This window comes from Cupressus sempervirens, chromosome 4, assembly GCF_028749045.1.
Source record: "Cupressus sempervirens isolate cs-2001-9-10 chromosome 4, ASM2874904v1, whole genome shotgun sequence".
In the NCBI taxonomy this organism is placed as follows: domain Eukaryota; kingdom Viridiplantae; phylum Streptophyta; class Pinopsida; order Cupressales; family Cupressaceae; genus Cupressus; species Cupressus sempervirens.
Window position 1 is genome coordinate 153640951 of NC_143121.1, and position 7794 is coordinate 153648744.

General features: G+C 32.1%; 1 pseudogene; it reads left to right on the forward strand.

Annotated features, from left to right (window-relative positions):
- Positions 1 to 3605: 3605 nt before the first annotated feature.
- LOC149560434 (putative ripening-related protein 6 pseudogene) lies at positions 3606 to 4178 on the forward strand (annotated as a pseudogene).
- Positions 4179 to 7794: the final 3616 nt, after the last annotated feature.

Genomic DNA, 7794 nt, shown 5'->3' on the forward strand with positions numbered 1-7794 from the left:
TCTTATTTTCTATTCATAACCAGGGTTTCCTCTGCATCTACTAATTTTCTACAAACTTTACAAATTTTAGATACAATTTTTACTTATAATCTTATACTAAAATCACATATGTTAGCTTTTTTTCCTTCTACTCATATTTCACAAGAAGTAAATTTTTCTACCCCTTATTTCACCAACATGTATGTTACCATTTAACCTTAATTGCAATGGTAGTGGATAATTTACTGCTTCCCCAACTTTTAGAAGCAAATGGAATTTTATAACCACCTCTTTAAATTAAAATTAGAGGGAATCGACTCATTCTCGAAAATATTTCAAATCACATCAATGTATATTGAACTATATTGTTTGTACTTTCTATGAATTTAATTATCCATGTTCATTTTATGTTTTTTTTTCTCTCTGTAATCACAAAGCCTACTCCCAATAACTTTAGGTTGTTTTTAAAATCTTCATCAAAGTTTATTATTAATCTTCTTTTTGAAACTCTCTTTCATATTGTTGAGACTGTAATTTTCACCAACATTTCTCATTATTAGTTGAATTCTTTGAAATTGTGTAACATAAAAAATGACTTAATCTAAAGTTGTTGAAGAATTTTTTCTTTTTATATAGATATTAAATCAAAATTGAATTTTCTCATTGACTAAAGTTGTTTTACCAATATTCTTTTCATTTTTTTCATAAAAATCTTTAGAAAAAACAAAAGGAGTGCAACTGACATTTCTTAGTATAGCAACACATCCATTATTCTACAAATGAAGATTTTCATTTATCTAGCAGTTCCGCTACATTCCATATGGCTTCAAAGGAAGTTAACTTGTTTGAAATAATTTATTTACATGTATTGATGTGAAAGTAGAAGCATCAATAGATATGCATGCTCCATTTCTGATGACTCCTTGATTTTTTCCTATTGATTGTTAGCTTTAAATAAATGGAATTCACTCATTTATGATGAATCCATTTTTGCTTTAAGTAAATTGAATTTACTCATTTCTGATGAATCATTGTTTTCTAGGAAATTTACTATGAATTTCTAGGCCCAATTTCCCCCAAAATATGTATGGAAGAGGACAGTCAATCGTGCTCTAAGATAAACTATCTTATCTACACTTTCTTTCTATAAGAAGCACTACAATCCAAATAGTATCATTCATATTCAGAAAGGAATAGGCTTAGGTTTTGATTTAAAACGTTCTAAGAATTGTGCTAGAGAGGAGAATTGTCAATTATTTTTCAAACTATCTTGGTAAAATTTTTGGGTTTTTTCTTCATGCACTTAAAGTTGTAGATAAATTGAAGGATAAAGAAGAATGGGCTAAGGAGTTGGATGATTTGATGTGCATTAGATTAAATAATTTTATAAATGAAAAGATCACATATGGTTCACCAAGACAACTAAGGAAGTTGTGTTGGTTCATATTTTCTTTAAATCTTTCAAAAAGAATTTTGATGAAATTGAGAAATTAGGAGAAGATGCCCTAAAGAAATACCAAGAGATATTGAACTTCAATTAGCTACATGATTCACTTTTCAACAAGTGGATGTCAGATCTTGCTCAAGAAAATCAGTTGGTATCTGAAGAAACTGATGAAGATGGTGTGGACCTGAATGAGTTATAGATAATTAATGCACTAGAAGAAAGGAAAGAAGAGAAAATAACTATAGAAGAAGAGATAGCTATTCAAACTAAAAAGAATAACCAATTGTAACAGTGGACATGACTATTCATGATGATTTGGAGGGAGAGCAATGAATTGTAATCAATTTCCACGAATCAAAACTAGAAAGATCAAGTGTAAATCAGATGGTCCCATAGTTAGAATGACTAGAGCTACAAGTGGACCAATCATCAGATGAACCATTTCAAAAACAAATGGTTACAACAAAAGTGGTCCCAACACAAAAGGATCATTGATAAAGACATTCTTTTGTAAAGTAAGAGAGCATAAGCAAAATCTTTTTGTGATAGTGAGCTTTTGCTTCTAAAATCTTTTGTCTTAAGGACAACTATCCTTTTTCTCGAGGCCTGAAGCTTGTTGCATCTCATACTATATAAATGAGATCCCAAGGCTAGAGAAAGGGTCCAAATTTTTATGACTTTTAGTGTAATGACAATCTTGCATTTAGTCTAGTAAGTCTTTAGGTAGAATTTTGTGATGTAGTCCTCTATAAATCTAAGAATACAAGAACTTATTGAATGAAAAGTTTTCATACCTTGAAGTATTTTCAATTTCACATTAGTGTTGTATAATTTTCAAGGAGAATTAATACAAATGGAATGGTTTACCTTATCTATTTTTTCTGAATTTTGTCTCCATTGTTATGTGTTGGTTATGTTGAGATTTTATGAGCAAGATTTATGCAATTTAATGCAACTAGGATAGGTTGTCTATCAATTTATTGTTGCTTTTAATTCAAGGAATTAAGTAAATGCTTCATTAAATTGATAGGATTTCTAGTTACATAAGAAGGATATTCATAAGAATGGGGTTGGGGTTAATTGCTAATATAATTGATTGTAAGGCAATTAATTAGGTAAAAAATATTGGCCATACTATGAATGCCAATAGATAGTGTACTAATCATTTCTTCAGTTGTATGTTGAATAAATCATGGAGTTGCATAAAGAAAAAGTTTTAAAACAAATCAATTTTTACTTATATGTATGAAGAATTTAGTTGTTGGTCAACATTTGTTTGCAATTAATCTCTGTAGGTTATAGTTAGTTGTTGTAACTTGGAATTATCTGTGAAACTGAGAAGAATTGTGACCAAAATCTTCTACACGAGATAAGTGTGAAGAAAAATATCAATGAATAAGTGAAGTGTGAATACAATATCAAGTATCAAGCCCTTTATCCCTAAGGTGCACTTGACTAAGCTTTGCAGAGCTTAAAGAGTAGAGAATCCTCTTATTCTATTAAAATTGGATCCGGATCTAAAGATTTATTAGTTGAATATAGTGCAGGTAGCTAACCCTTAGACCAAGATATATCCTCATAATCCCAGTATTAGGTACTTTTTTGGTTGGTAGTTTTGAAACTCCAACAATGTGCAAGGGTAACAACCAACTCAAGAAATTGTAGTAGGTAGAGTACATCGCAAACAAACAATAACCACCTCCTCAACCATATTTTATTCCAAAAATAGTAGTCCAATGCATTTTCCATCAAAGGTGGGGGGGGGGAGGGGGGGGGGGGGTGGGACAACTATCACTAAATCACCCTTTGTAGAAACCCCCAAATATCCCCAAAATGCATTGAAGCTCCCAATGTGAGTACAGGAGGACCAGGACCCTTTAGTGAGGAAAACAATAGTGTCTTGCATGAAAAATTCTAATGAGGAAAAATAAGAACCCTAGGACAATCTTGTGCTAAAGAAAAATTCATGAAACCCTCCACCCATGTGCTCCTTTGAGATTCACGCTAGATATTATATCGATGTCAATAATGTGAATTTGTTCAATTGGAGAATGGATGTTTAGTGGTTTGACGTGTAATGTGAAAGTAAGCATATGATTACCAGAACTAAAGAATATTTTATCTCCGTCTAATTGTTTCTTTACCTAAAACCAAACCTTTCAAGGCAGGAATCCGGCCAATGGAAAAGGCAAAAATTGTGATTAGCGAAGTGGAAATGTACAAAATAAATAACGCCTGTCAATGTACGATATGAAATATAATTCTCTGGCACATATTTAGAGAAGCATAGCGTTTGGGTGGTCAGCATATAGTGAGGAGTTCTGAGAGAAGAGAAGAGGAGATCAGAATGGGGGGATTAAAAGTAAAATTGGTGTTCTTCATCTGCTACGTAATGATAATGATGATGCTGACGTGTACAGGGGCGAAAGAGGAGCTTGGAAGGATGACTGTGAACAGCTTCGAGAAGGGAGGAGATGGTGGAGGACCATCTGCTTGTGATGGTCACTACCATTCCAATAACGATCATTGGGTCGCTCTTCCCCCTGCCACTTTTGATCACAACTCCAATTGTTTCCGCAAGTTGAAGATCAGTGCGCGAGGGAAGTCTACGGTGGCCACTGTCATAGACGAGTGCGCCAAGCCCTGCAAGGATGATATCGTGGATGCCTCGGAGAGTGTTTGGAATGCCCTAGGCGTGCATCGTGGCGATAAGGACTTCGGCCTCATGCCCATCACCTGGCATTTCATCTGATCGGTCATTCTTAAACAGCTCACTCTAAGTTAAAAATTAGGCTGTTTAACACTTTTAGTCTAGGAATCAAGCCTAGTGTGTGATATTTAAGCCACCCACATCTGATCACCCACATCATCCTCATTCTCAATCCACTTTCCTACCTGTCCTAAACACATTTCATTAATAACTTCTCTTGATCTACTTTACGCTCTACTCTATTTGTTGTCTTTGTATCACTGAGAACTAATTTCTATATTAAATGTGTTAAATCATTGAAGTTGACTTATGTTTTCCAAGCTAAACCTTTCTTTAGTCTGCGGTGTTTATGGATGTTCCTCTTCTCTTCTCTTACTCTTTCTTTCACACCATCCATCAATTACTTGTGTTCCCTTCTTTTAAGTTGTCTAAGTTAAAGTGAGTATTTGAAGTTTGATAACTTGGTGTCTCCATTGATTTCTCCTTATAAGAAATATTGAAGTTTAGACTTGTTATTTGTTTCTTTGTTAGTTTCTCTTGTCTTTCCACCATTGCAATCCATGTATTGCTTCTTATGTTGCTTGTTTTTATTTCTTGTTTGTATTCTAAGTTTGGTACATGAATTGATCCTTCCAAATGTTCACTTTAGTCTTTTCAAGATCTTCTGATTAGTTTTAAATACCTAAAAATTTAATCATTACTTAAAGTTATCTTTGCAGTCATATACTGTGGCATACCATTATAGTTTTAGTCAAAAACTTGTAGCTCATTCAATTGCAGTCAAATGATTAGAATGATATCATCAGATATAGACTCAAAGTTTTAAATTTTCATAGGAGAATATATAAAAAGATTGACATCAAGAATAATTTTTTAAAAAAATTTGAATTCAAATGATAGCTGAAGTTCTCTCAAATTGTTGAAACATTATATTTCAACAATCATATGTTCCCTAAAATCTTCTTTTTTCTGTATGGCGGGCTCTAGAAGCTCCAATAGAAATTTAAATTTGAATGGTTTAGAGGGGAACAATGGTAATGGTGTTCTGAGTAAATTGTAGGGTGAAGATGTTCTTGGAATGGGATATCTTCCTAATGCCAGTTGTATTCATGTATGTGTCGTATTCCTTGAAACAAAGTTTGGTATTCACAAGAATCCAATAAGTGGGATCCATTCGGATGGTCTTCAGGAAACTTTGGATGGATCTAATGGTTTAGGGATCCCACTTTTGAAGGTGTCTTAAGCAGGGTTTGGGTTAGTGGGGTCAAGGGTGTCTACCCCTGAGCAAACTGTTTGGTGCCAGTCTTCTTGGGAATTCTTCTTCGCTACTAGATCTTATTAAAGTTGGGTGTCAGAATGGGGTTTCTATCTTCATTCTTGACTCCCTCCTGGATTCTTTAATTTTGGCCTTGGAGTTAACACTCATAGGTAAGTTTTAGCATTCCCACCACAATATTGAAGATATTAAATCTTTTGTTTAAAAAAAAATTGGTTGAAAGACCACATTGAGATTGCTTCTCTTCCCAAGAGTTTTCTTTCATTTTAATTCTCCAGTAAAGAGGATTGTAACAAGGTTCTTTATAGAGGGCCTTGGATGTTTAGTGAAATTTCTTTCTTTTTGAAAATGGGTGTCAAAATGGAATTTTGATAATATTTTATTTTTCTATGTTCCTGTGTGGGTGTGTGTCCTAGGGTTACCTTTGGAATTTTGGAATGAAAAAGTTTTTAAAGGTGTAGAAGCGTTTTTTTGCCAGCTAATGTCTATTTATTATAGTATAATTTCAATATGCAATGTTATATTTTCTAAAATCCATGTTAATCTTTGTAGGTTTGAGAACCTCCCTTTCTTTATTGATATTAACTCAAAGCAAGGAATAATGAAACAAGAGGTTGATTTTGAATCTTTCCCCTTTCCTCTTTTTGTTTGTGGTAAGAAAGACCACTGGGCTAAAAACTGTTTGAAGAAACTTAAAAAGGTTTTCGTGAAGGACCCCTTGTCTCAATGGTCTTCTAGTAGTACCCATAAGTAGGAGTGGGTATTAACACAATATATTAGTAACTTCTATTGATTCACTTTACCTTCTATTCTTCTTATTGGTTTAGTGGCTTCCTTTTTGTAAGCATCATATCAAAACTATTACAGTCAAAATTGACTTAGTCTTTTCGTAGTATGTGATGTAGAAATATATTCCTCTTCTATTATCTTACTCTTTCTTCCACACCATCAGTCCACCAATTAGTTCTTTTGTTCCCTTCTTTAAGATTTTGTAAGTTGAAGTGGGTATTTAAACATTAATATCTTGATGTCTCCATCAGTTTCCCTTTATAAGAAAAATTGAAGTTTAGACTTTCTATTTGCCTATTTGTTATTTGCACTTCTCTTTCTTGCACACAATCCATGCATTGCTTCTCCTATTGGTTGTTTCCATCTTTTGTTTGTATTTTAGGTTGCTTCCATCATTTTTTTGTAATTTGGGTTCATATCTTAATTGATCTTTCCAAAAGTTGAGTTTAGTCTTTTCTAAGATCCTTTTATTAGTTTCAAATATCCAACAATTTAATCATTCACTTCAAGTTATCTTTATAATCATGAATTGTGGCATATCATTATAATTTTACTATAAGGCTTGTAGTACAATCTATTGAATAGAATTGATGAGAATGATAACACGAGATACTAACTCAAGGTTATAATTTATCATGAGGGAGAATAAAAAAGGATTGACATCAAGAGCAACAATAATATATTTTTTCAATTCAAATGATGACTAGAGTTCTCTCAAATTTTTGAAATATTGTATTTCACCAATTATATGTCCCCTTAAATTTTAACTCATTAATGAATGTTTTAACTTTACTAAAAATGAAAGAAAAAAATTCCTTGGACAATATATTTTCTCAATATTATATATAAAAGTTAGTTGGCTTATCACTTTATTGTCTTCTTTTCTTAAAATAAAATAAAATGTGATAAAATATTTTTGAAATAAAAGGAAGGTCTATCATTTACCATTGAACAAATTTAGAAGAATTTATTATATTGTTCAATTATTTTAATATTTGAAATATACTACCATTTCAATAACTTTCAAATGAAACAATTAACATTCTTTGAATATTGGTTGTACTAAATGATATCACCCATGACAACCAAAGAAAGTAAGTGATTTTTCTCAAAACTTGCGTATGACTACTCTCATGAGGCTAGAAAAGCTTGAACATATGCAACCAAATTTATAATCAAAATAGTTTCATTTGTGTTTTACATTAAGAATGTCATGCATGGTTGTATTTTATATTTCGTGAGGCTTTTTCCTATTATATGTTTTGTTTATCCTTAGTATGCTTTCTTATTAGGCTATAATTTCATAATTGTTTAATGGCTATTATTATATAGTGTTAAATTTGTTTCCTTCATGGGTTTTATCTCCCTCTCAAAATATTCTTGTAAATGGGATCTAGGAGCCTTCAAACCAATTTTATCTCACTAAGAAACGAAGTAGCCTTTGGAAGTAATTCTTGATCGTATTTTATGTCATTAGCCCATATAGATTGTAATCAAAACATGGATATTGTATAGATTATTTATCTAATGATAAATCTGCCATAAAATAATTTAATCTTACTTATGGCTAATGTGAAATAATAATGGCATCGA